The 11,763-nt window shown below is 35.5% G+C and overlaps 1 long non-coding RNA gene across 2 annotated transcripts; it reads left to right on the forward strand.

The window, feature by feature from the left end:
- The first annotated feature begins 616 nt into the window (after positions 1–616).
- LOC148295580 (uncharacterized) lies at positions 617–7,784 on the forward strand. 2 transcript variants are annotated; one of them, XR_015834650.1, is made up of 3 exons: positions 617–1,094; positions 6,905–6,947; positions 7,060–7,784. It is a non-coding gene; the product is annotated as an uncharacterized LOC148295580 (long non-coding RNA). The 2 variants fall into 2 exon arrangements; XR_015834649.1 differs by lacking the exons at positions 6,905–6,947; positions 7,060–7,784 and adding an exon at positions 5,016–5,431.
- The last annotated feature ends 3,979 nt before the right edge of the window (positions 7,785–11,763 follow it).

An 11,763-nucleotide genomic window follows, 5' to 3' on the forward strand; every position in this document is an offset into this window, starting at 1 on the left:
TTGAACACACATTCTTCAGTTTAACTCCAAATTAATGCTCTAAATTAAGGCATCTGGACATATTTCAGTTGTAAAGTTTCTCAACCCCAAACTTGAGAAAATAGGAATGGAAAAATTTGTCAAGGTTTTCTTCTCCCATAAAATTGATGAAAAGCCACACTTGAATAAAAATTAGTGAAGTTACACGTATGGAATAAACATATATTTAGCTACAGCTTTGTGGAGTCTAAACTATTTCAAAGTCCTACCATAAGAATAAATTTGTACATGTTGTTTCTGGACAAGTAATTTTTTTATACAAGCCATAACAAGTAGTTTTTGTTGTGAGCTTCCGTCAATAATTCCGTTAATTTGTTGATGTGGTGTGTATGTGGAGCCCATATATCCAATATAACATCGCCACATGGATTAAAAATAGTTTAAATTGAAAAATCATTAAATAGAAATGATAGTTTTAAAAAGTTTTAAATTTAAAAAATTTTAAATTTAAAAAATTTTAAAAATATATCCAAAGCTAGAGCTTGAATTTTTCATTGTGGTAGTCATATCAACAAGTAGTGTTACCACTATGTATATTTATTTGTTAATACTATATATTGGGTCCATAACATATGAACCATGTCATTCACATTGGAAGAAAAGGAGAGAGAAAGGAAGACAAAAGGAACAAGGTGTAGATTAGGAGAACCTAACTCAAGCAATTACTAAGCCTAAAGGCTGGCCTGGAACTGTGTTAGCTCGTATTTGCAATTATTGGATTCGATTGGATTTCCCCAAGGTAATTTGGGGATTTTTTTGCACCAAGCTTGGAGTTTCTTTTGCTAAGCCTCGCGATATCATTGGAGATTGGAGTGCTGTGATGTCGTTTGGCCTTCAAGAAACAAGTTCAGAAGATTTCTTTTTAGGAAGTGCTAATTTTTATTGGCCCTTGTTTCTCTCTCTGTATTTCATTAATTATGATTGTCTTAATCTCGAGTATTCTTTTAGATCTAATGGCCAGGATTAGTTACAATTGAATAATTACCCAAGAAGATGGAACACCCCTATGAAGCTGCAGGCTTGGGAGAAACCTTATGCAGATTTCAAGAACCCAGGTGAGATAACTTCATACCCAAAACAAGTTCTTTGCACGCATTGGTGGTTGTGTGCTAATTGCAATCATTTTAACATATTTCACCATGCTATTTATTTGAAGACTTGGTGCAATTCTCCTCATTGCTTCCACTACTCCCACTATTCTTCTATCCTCTTTCTCTTTTACTGCTTACATTCTCTTTGCTTCAATATGAGTGCTCAACTCAATGCTAGCTCTTCACATGCTAAATCATACAGTCTGATTCCCATGTCTAAACCCCATCTAGGAAGAACGTCTTCTATGGAACCCGCTGTGATCCATAAGGGCAGGTTTATCTTTCAGGTGGAAGGAAATGAAACCAGAGTGTCCACTACTACTCTGGCTTCAAGTGTCCAAAGTCACTACGAGACCTTTTGTTTGGTAGGGAAGGTCTTTGGGGTTCTTGTGAATAGCAGAGTCATTAAGCATAGGCTCAAAGGTGAGTGGAAGAATTTGCAAGGAGATGTGTCCATCGATCATACTGGTCGAGATTGGTACAAGGTGGTGTTTTTCTTTGAAGAAGATGTTCTGTCTGTGCTAGAGAATAGACCATATTTTGTTCAAGGTTAGATTTTTCCTCTTCAGCTCTACACCCAAGACTTTTCCCCTTTCTATGCTATGATGACTTCCATAGTTAGTTGGGCCAGAATTCCTTTTTTTCCCCTACACTATAAAGATCCAAATGTGTTGCATGATTTAGTTTCTATTCTTGGAGACCCTATAACTATTGATCTGTAGTCAACAAAAGGTAAGTAGAGTATGTTCGTGAGAGCTCGACTGTAGCTAGACCTAACTAGGCCTCTGAAAAGGTGCTTAGTCTTGGGGGAGAGCCCACGAGAAACTAGAATTTTTGTGAGCTATGAAGCTCTCTTTGCTATTTGTTTATGTTGCATCTAGAAGATCGAGCATGGACATGTGTGTTTTGTGAGGATTTTAAATAAGAATTTCTTACAAGTGGAGAGGTTAGAGAATGAGCCTAATGCTTTTCCTAGCAATTTAGTCTTGGATGTGGAGGAGCAGAGACATCTGTTTGAAGATGTCATATTGGTTTTCCCACAACCTATTATTGTGGACTTTATTTATGCTGATGAGAATTCTGATAAGGGGGGAGAAGATGCACACAGAGATGCAGGCCCCTGGTTGGACTGTGGTAGCTAACCGAAAGGGCACAGCCAAAATGCAAGAGAGAGATGAGAGAACCTTCGAAGAAGTGGCTAAGGGAATTAAGATTGTTGAAGGGGGAAGAGCTCCTGATACTGGGTTTAAGTTCAAGGATGTTGGTGAAAATAGCAGGGGTAAAGGTAAAGATGTTGTGACTATTCCTGCTTAGTCTCAAAAAGTTAGCAATGCTTTTAATGCTTTTGCTTACAAAACCCTAAGAAGAGAGCCGGAGAGGTGGAGGAAGTGGCAGAAGAATTTGATCCTAGTGTTGAAATTGTTGGAGAAATTCTGTCAGTGATCTCCCTAATCCCAATCCATGAATATGTTATCTTGGAATAGGCGAGGCAGTGCTTAGCCTGGTTTTATCTTTCAAACCCTTTTTTCTATTGGTACTTTAAGTTTAAATGTCTTTTGGATTCCAGAGCCTCTAGGGTTCAAGCTGAGGTTATAGCTCAAAGGCTTGGTTTTAATGGTTTCTTTTGCATCCTTGCCACAGGTCAATGTGGAGGGATTATCTTATTGTGGAATCCTTCTTTAATTAATATAACTCTTTTATAGTATTATGAGCGCTTCATTTACTGCCATGTGAAGGATCTTATTGAACATAAGATTTAGATATCCGCAAAAAAGACAAACAAAACAACTATGGACTAAAATTATTAACCTAAAACCTAGGATTTCAGAAGCTTGGATGTTTGTGGGGGATTTCAATAATATTTGCACCTCAAACGTAAGAAGGGCTCTAGAGGAGCCATGGCTGTTAAGTTAGACTTAGAAAAAGCTTATGATGTTCTTGATTGGTCTTATATTAAAACTTGTCTCATCCAAATTGGCCTTAGTATTGAGTGGTGTGATAGAATTATGAATTGTAGTATAAGCACTTCTTTTTCTGCTTTAGTCAATGGTTCCTCTCATGGCCACTTCAACCCTTCTAAGGGCATAAGACAAGGGACCCTATTTCCCCTTATATTTTTATCTTCTATATGGAGCCTTTCATCAGACACTGCAATTTTTTAGCTTCTTCTACCAAGTCTAATGTGGGTTTACTTTCCTCTCTGGGGGGTTTTCGCATCTTTAATTTAGTCTTTGCTGATGATTGCTTAATGTTTGCAAGAGCTTCTCCTGTGGTTGTTAGAAATATTAATAAGGTGTTACTTTCCTTCTTTGAAGTGTTTGGTCAAAAGGTCATTTTACATAAATCTACTATGTACTTTTCTAACAATGTTGCAGCTAACTTAAGAACTAATCTTAGTAATATTTTGCAAATTCAACATAAAACTACCATTGGTCATTATCTTGGTATCAGTAATATTGTCTTTTGAAAAGACCCTCTCAATGCCAAGAACATGATTGAAAGAATTAAGGGTAAGTTTGTTGGTTGGAAGGCTCAAACTTTATCTAGAGCTCGAAGGCTCACTTTAGTAAAGGCAAGTGTTTCTGGAATCCTTAATCATACTCTGTTCTATTTTAAGTGTCCTAAAGAAGTTAGTAAAGAAATGAATTCTACCTGTAGGAAATTCTTCTAGGGCAACCAAACGAAAATTTCTTCTATTTCTTAGAATGATATTTGCACTCCTAAAGAAATGGGAGGTCTTGGGGTGAGGTTGGCTTCCCACTTTAATGAGGCTGCTTTAGCTAAACTTAGTTGGATTTGTCTCACCAATGATTCTAATTGGTGGGCTCAAATTATTAGAACAAAGTACTTGAAGAAAACAACTTCTTAGCACTTAAAAATAAGTCTTCCCATTCCTCAGCTTGGCAAGCAATACTAGATGCAAGATCTGTTCTTAATATAGGAATCAGGTAGTGGGAAATGGTAAGTCCATCCCTTTTTGGACTCCCATTGGGTTTTTCCTTTCCCTCTCATTGATGTGATTCCTATTACCCAAATAAGCTCTCTTAATCTTATTTTAGTTTTTCTGATTTTTTTTATTTAAAATAATCAACTCTAGGATAAATACGAACTCAAAGAAGTGGTTGATGAAGACATTATAGACAAAATTATTTATATCTCCTCCCTATATCCACTCTAGAAGATAAATTAATCTGGGGTCCTAACCCCAATAGAACCTTTTCTATTAAAAGTGCTTATATGTGCAAGTACAGGAAGCTATTTCCCATCCTCAAGCATATCTGTTGAAGAAAGTTTGGGGTCTCATTATTCCCCCTAAAGTCAAAATCTTCTCTTGATTACTTGTTAGGAGAAGACTTCAAGTTCGAAGCCATTTACATCGCTTCCTCCCCCATATTAACCATGATTGCCCCCTATGCAATAATCATATTGAAACCATTAACCATCTTTTTTCTACATGTCCCTATGCTCAGTGTTTGGAGTTGTACCAACCTGGTACCTGCTCTTATCCCTTCAAATTTTGACCTTGTTCCCTGGTTATGTACTCTCCCATCTACTGCTATTCCTAAAGGTCTTGACCTTCTCTCTAAAGTTTTGTTGTTATGTTGGCAAATTTGGGATGCTAGAAATAACCTCATTTTCAAAGATATTCCACCTCACCCTATTAGGGTTCTTACTGTGGATGAGCAACTTGATTAAATGGAAGTCGCTCCCATGTGGGTGTTCAAGTTAAACTTTGACGGATCTGTTTGTAATAATATAGCTGCTACGGGTTTTGTTATTCGAGATTCTAACGGTCACTTTTATTGGGTAGTGCTGAGAACATTAGAGATAATACCATTACTGTGGCTAAATGTACTGCTTTGCGGGATGGTCTTGCTTATGCAGTTCATAAAGGTTGGCATAAAGTTCTAGTTGAAGGGGACTCCAAGCTTATTATTGACTGCATTAATAAAAATCGGAGCCCTCTTGGAGTATTAAACTTCTAATTAAGAACATTCTGCTGCTCAATTCCTTTTGTGAGTCTTTGTCCTTCAGTCATGTCTACAGGGAGACTAGCTTCACGACTGATGCTGTTGATGGTTTGGGCCATGGGCTTGATCCCTCCAAGTTGTGGGAGAGGGGCTGCCTTTAAGCTGTTCTCTTCATTTTTATTTTGATATGTTTGGGCTTGCGTGCCCTTGTGATTTTTGCTTGTAATTTTCCGTTTCTGCTTAATAAAATTAATATCACGACATGGCTGTGTGACCATAACACTAAATATCTCCTTTCAAGTAAAGTCGGAACTGTGAGTCCTTATAATTGTTCATTTAGTATGAAATTTATAGAAGAGAAATTTATAAAAGAGAGAGCAATGACTCTCTCAAAAAAATCTGCACAAATGCTAACTAGATGAAAAGTTGTAGCTCTTCATAGATTTCATATCTTATGCCCCCTATTTCAACGTGCCCTCTATGTCCCCTCCTTGTTCTTCTGACACATATCCTCTCACTTAACCATTAATTTAACACTATTGACTAATAAAATAAATATAAATATAAAAGTAAAATAAAAACAAGAACGCATTAGTCACCAACTCCCAACAACCCACCTTCGTCTCTCTCTTATGGTGAAAAGATAAGCCATTGAGCATCTAGTGATGGTTATAAGTGAAAACCAATCCAAAGCCTCTAAGGTTGAAAAGAAAAGGAGAGAAAATACATCTAGCCTCAATTTTGAGAATTTATCAAAAATTGCCAAAACTTGACCTTTAATTTCAAAAATGTTAGTTTTTGTAAAATATTTCAAATATAGCAAAAAAATTCACCCCAATATACACAAATGCCCTCAAATTTAAAACCCACATAAACCTAAAACCGAAAACACTATTAGATTGGGAATCTTTATACGTACGTTTGAAGACGTATTGCTGCCCTAGTCAAATGGTGAGTGCAATTCTTCCTTGATTCTTTGTTCAGTTTCTTCTTCATACTATATTATATTACATATAGGGCAGACATCCAAAGACAACATTTTTTTGTTGATGAATTAAACAGAAAATTGTATACTGTGAATCTGAATTGTGAAGCATAAGAAACATAAGCCAGACTATTTCCATTCACATCAAGATAAAAGTTTCCTCTGTCTGCAGATACTGTACTTTAAACTTCCTTGCCTAACTTCTATGGTTTTTACTTCCCTTTTATATTTAATTTGCATTTTAGTATGTAATTTTCTAGGAGCAGCGTTCTGGAAGTTATCATGGGATTCCTATTTTATTAATTTGCTTTAGTTTTGTTTGGTGGTTAAAAAAGATGCAAAATACTTGATAATATTGTTGGCAGTGGCAGAGTTGTTTCTTACTTGCTCCACCGTTCGTTTTTAATTTAGCATTCTAATCTCTTTGTAATTCCAAATATATCCAAAAAAATTTATATGGTGTGGAAGGCTAGATTTTGTATGATGCAGATTACAGATTGCAGATTATTAAGTATTAGCTATTTTACTGATGTTGTGCTGGATTGATACTTTTAGTTTACTTGGGTTACTTTTGATGTGAGTGTGTTCTCTTGTACACACTGTACGTAATCCATGGCATCACCCTTTGAGAACAAATTTATTCATTTATCTATTATCACCCTTTGAGAACAAATTTATTCATTTATCTATTATCACCCTTTGAGAACAAATTTATTCATTTATCAATAAATAGGATGATATATTTCAACTTATGTTCTTCTATACAAACGTGGGTTAAAAATATTCCGAAGTTTTATTTAATAAAGTTACTTTTTCAGGTTTATGTGGATTTTAAATTTGAGAGTATTTGTGTCTATTTAGGTGAGTTTTTTGCTATATTTGAAATATTTTATAAATATTGACATGTTTTAAATTAGGATCAAGTTTCGGCTATTTTTGATAAATTCTCATTTTTCATGTCCTCCTGACACAGATTAAGAGAAGGGATCAAACCCCTTTATTGGCTCTGTTAATTTTTCCAAACAAGGACGACAAAATGGGTGAAATTCGGAAGAACTGAAGAGACCTCCAAGAGTTTTCCAGCGGAGGATGGGGTGGTGTCGTTTAGAGAGAAGGATTACGATTTGGTGAGGAAGCGAGGTTGATGATGCACTCGTTTGGGAAAAGTTCAAACGATTTGGATATGGTGCAGAAATTCAAAGAGAGAGAAGGGAGGCTTGGGGCAGTTAGGTGAAGTTGCAGTGGGGTTGCCGTTGAGGTGGGGTGGTTGTGCTCTCGATATCGGTTGCAAAGAAGACCAAGGAACCAGGGTTTGTATAATTATTTTATAATTATTTTAATAAAATTAATAGTTTTAACAGAGGTAGCAGTCAATTAAATGAGAGGACATGTGTCATAAGAATAAGGAGGTGATAGAGAGGGCACAAAGAAAAAGGTAGATAAAAGATGGATTCTAGCCTTTGCAGACAAAAGATGCATTCTAGCCTCTGCATTTAGCATCGGCACATTTATAGTATTTAAATGAACATTAACAATTAGATTAATCTAATGCATTTTAATTAGTCCACATCATCATCTCTTTGCATCTTATCATGTGTATCTAATACTTTTTCAAAATACCTTTGAAATAAAAGATTAAAATAATAATAATAATAAATGTATTAGAAGCATCAACCATTCCTCTTCCACCCAGCCCCCAACCCCCGCCCATCCATGGTTGCCACCTCTCTCTCTCTCTCTCTCTCTCTCTCTCTCTCTCTCTCTCTCTCTCTCTCTCTCTCTCTCTCTCCATGGTTATATTAACGAATCACGATATGTAACATACTACTGCAAATAAATGAAAAATAATTCGCACAAGTACTGCAATTAAGCCTGCAAATGAAACCAACCACCTGTGTGTGTGAGAGAGGAAAAGAGAGTGAGGGGGTGGCTAGTGGCGTAGTCAGGAATTCTCTCAAGGAGGGTCAACATTATTAGCTTAAGAAAACCGTGAATATACATAATATTTTTTTGTTGTATAATTTAATTGTTATCTTCCAAAATCATAACCCGCATCGCTGAATCAAATCATAATACATTGCTCAAAAGAGAACTAAATAGCTAGTATTGAGAGATTTACTTGACTGATGGCCGATTCAATAATAAAAACTATAAGAGAACTCAATAAATGAAAGAATAGAAAGATTGAAGTTAAAAAGGAAAAATGAAGTAAAGATAAATATAGGAAAAACTATAGAAGTAAAGAATAACAATTAACTAGAGTTAGAAAGTTAGAAGGGTCATCTATAAAAGAAACCCAAGAAAATCAAATATATCACATAACAAATGCATTTGTTGCATAAATTGGAGGAGGGTCAGCTGACTCTTGTGGGCCTTAGCTGGCTCCGCCATTGGGGGTGGCAATTGGCAAGCAGTGCAGTGGCTGGGTTGGGGAGAGAGGTGGTGCATGCTTGATTGGATTATTTATTTATTTATTTCAATGGTAATAAATACATATAATAGGGTGGAAATTGTTGAGTTTTAGTACAAATATGGTGATGTGGACTTATTAAAATTTATTGGATTAATTTCATGGTTAATATTCCTTGAAATGTGTATAAATGCACCGATGCTAAATCCAGAAGCTCGGCTGAACTCTTTTTCATAAAAGAATGTCAAAAAATAGAATTGGATCATAGGCCACTCCAGTCATACAACCATATACAATGTCAATAAACTCAAAAGTAGCTATCAATATTTTTCTTCTTTGACAAAAATATTTTAAAATTTTGAATTATTTTTCATTTCTTTTATTGTTACTAAAACCAACTTCATGAAAATAATTTACTCCCGGACATATGTAACTTGCAAGGCTAGATTTAGTGCTTCTCCAACTTGCATTCCCAAAAAAAAAAAAAAACAAGATTTTCTCCCCCCATTTCGTTACTTTTTTACATATGAGCTTGACGTTCCTAATTGCACTAGGAAACGAAATAACGAACCCTAAAAATAATTCAGACCAACAACAAAAGAAAAGTGAAAAAGAGAGAAAATAACAATACATATAAATGATGTATCCACCACAGCATGTGTTTTCAGTTTTGAATCCATTTTCTTATGGGATTTGGTTCCCTCACAACACGCCGAGAAATAGAAACTTTTCCCATTTTCTTTTGTGTTTTCATTTGTTTCACTAAAGTAGCATCGACCCACTCTCTATATAAATGATGTCCTCAGTGAAGACTAACATTCAACAAAAAATATTCAAGAAGAACATAGACCATTAGAGAAACAACAGAGAAAATTTTGAAGAAGGCCAAACCCAGAATTAGTTTATAATGATGAATAAGAGAGTCGAGATTCGAAGCGTTTGGCAGCACAATTTAGATTCCGAGTTTGCTCTAGTTAAGGATGCATTTGTTGACTACCTTTTTGTCTCCTTTGAAACTAAATTCTCATTCACCCTTTTTGAAGCTGATTCTCTGGAAGACCAATACAAATCATGAAGGACAGTGTGAACGTTAGGAACATCATCCAATTGCGTCTAACACTCTCAGACGAAGATGAAAACTTGCCCGATTTATGCACCGATTGCTGCTACATCTAGGAATTCAACTTCAGGGACTTCAACATCTACCGGGACTTTCACAACGTAGATGCAAACGCAATTGAGTTGCTTAAGGGGCAAGGAATTGATTTATTGGGGAACAAGGAAAAGGGTATTTTGTCTTTCGACTTTGTGACAATGATGCTGAAATCTAGGATGGCGCAAGACAGAAGGTTCCATTTAATATGGGTGACTTCCCTTGGTTTTTATGATTTAGGGTACTTGATCAAGATTCTACATTGGAAGGAGTTACCAAATGACGTTGATAGTTTCATGAAGCTAGTGGATAGGTGCTTGGGTAAAAGAGTATACAAGTTTAAATTATCACTAGAACGTCTAAGTTTAGATTGGTTTCGAGGAAGAAAGACTATCCTTGCTACTGTTAAGTAATCGGTTTATGCCCATTCTAAAGATTCTCAAAAGTCACTGAACCTTCTAGCATGGGAGCCTCCACGAGATGGCTATTTTAAGCTTAATGTTGACGGTTGTCACAGGAGGGGTTTGATTAGAGCTGGTGGTGTGATAAGAGATTCCGAAGGAAAATAGTTGGTTGGCTTTGCTGTGAATCTTGGGAAGGGTGGAGTTTTGGAAGCTGAGCTTCAAGGTCTTTACCATGGCTTGAAGTTGGTTGTGGAAAAGGGAATCTCATGTGTGTTAGTGGAGTACGATTCTGAAATTACTGTCAAGTTCTTGCAGAATCCTCATAAGTTGGCTTCATGTCCTTACAGGGATTTAATGTCGAATTGCTTAGAACTGATGCAGGAGATTGGATGTGTGCTGACCCACGTTTATCAGGAAAAAAAATATGTGGCGGATTACCTTGCAAATTTGAGTTATGATTTGGATGTAGGTTCGTGTCAAACTTTTGAAATTGCTCCCTTGTGTTGACACTGAGCTTCTTTTTGATCGAATTGGGGCTGCTCAGCCTCGGTTAGTTAATGTTTATTAGTGTCCCTTTGTTATGGGATTTGCATAGAGCCTTTTCTTTTCACGATTCTTTAATATCTTTGATAGATAGGTAATGGAAATTATTCCCCATTTTGTAGTTTTACTAATTTTAGATCATTAATACAATCTAGTTTTTATAGCCAAAGAAGGCAACCATACATTGGGTTTGGAATCATAAGGAATGAAAAGGACTCTTGGGTTTGAATGCACATTCTTCAGTTTAACTCCAAATTAATGCTCTAAATTAAGGCATTTGGACATATTTCAGTTGTAATGTTTCTCAACCCCAAACTTGAGAAAATAGGAATGGAAAAATTTGTCAAGGTTTTCTTCTCCCATAAAGTTGATGAAAAGTCACACTTGGATAAAAATTAGTGAAGTTACACGTATGAAATAAACATATTTAGCTACAGCTTTGTGGACTCTAAACTATTTCAAAGTCCTACTTAAGAATAAATTTGTACATGTTGTTTGTGGACAAGTAATTTATTTTTATTTATACAAGCCATATTGGAGGAGGGAGGAATCAAGTCTAGGATATCGGGTGCACTAGTAAATACTCCTAACCACTTGAGCTATAAACGATTATGCTTTAATAGTGTTAAGGCTTAATATCACAAAACGTCCGTAAGGTTTACAAAACTATCAGATTGCATCCTTAATGTATTTTTGTGTCATTTGTGGTCCTCAAGGTTAGTATGTGTAATCACAAATGGTCCCTGCCATTAGGTTCCGTCAAAAACTCCTTTAATTTGCTAACGTGGCATATATATATATATAAACATCCTGAGGTTCACGCACCTATCACAAATGGTCCCCATGAAATTTTTTAATTTTTTAATTTTAAAATATATATTGTATTTTAAATACATGTGACACTATATTATAGGAGATGGGGGCTCCACATATATGCCATATCAACAAACTAATGGAGTTTTTTAAAAATAATTTAAAATTAATAAAATTTGAAAATGGAAAAACCAAGGGTTTAGCATAAATGGTCCTCAAGGTTAAAATCCTTCTATAAATGGTTTTTTCATTTTTAAATTTTATGAATTTTAAATTATTTTAAAAAAAAAATCATTTGTTTGTTGATGTGTCATATATGTGAAGCCCACATCTTAAAAAATATAGTGTCACGTG

This window comes from Prunus avium, chromosome 3 (genome assembly GCF_965620075.1).
Source record: "Prunus avium chromosome 3, drPruAviu1.hap1.1, whole genome shotgun sequence".
In the NCBI taxonomy this organism is placed as follows: Eukaryota; Viridiplantae; Streptophyta; class Magnoliopsida; order Rosales; family Rosaceae; genus Prunus; species Prunus avium.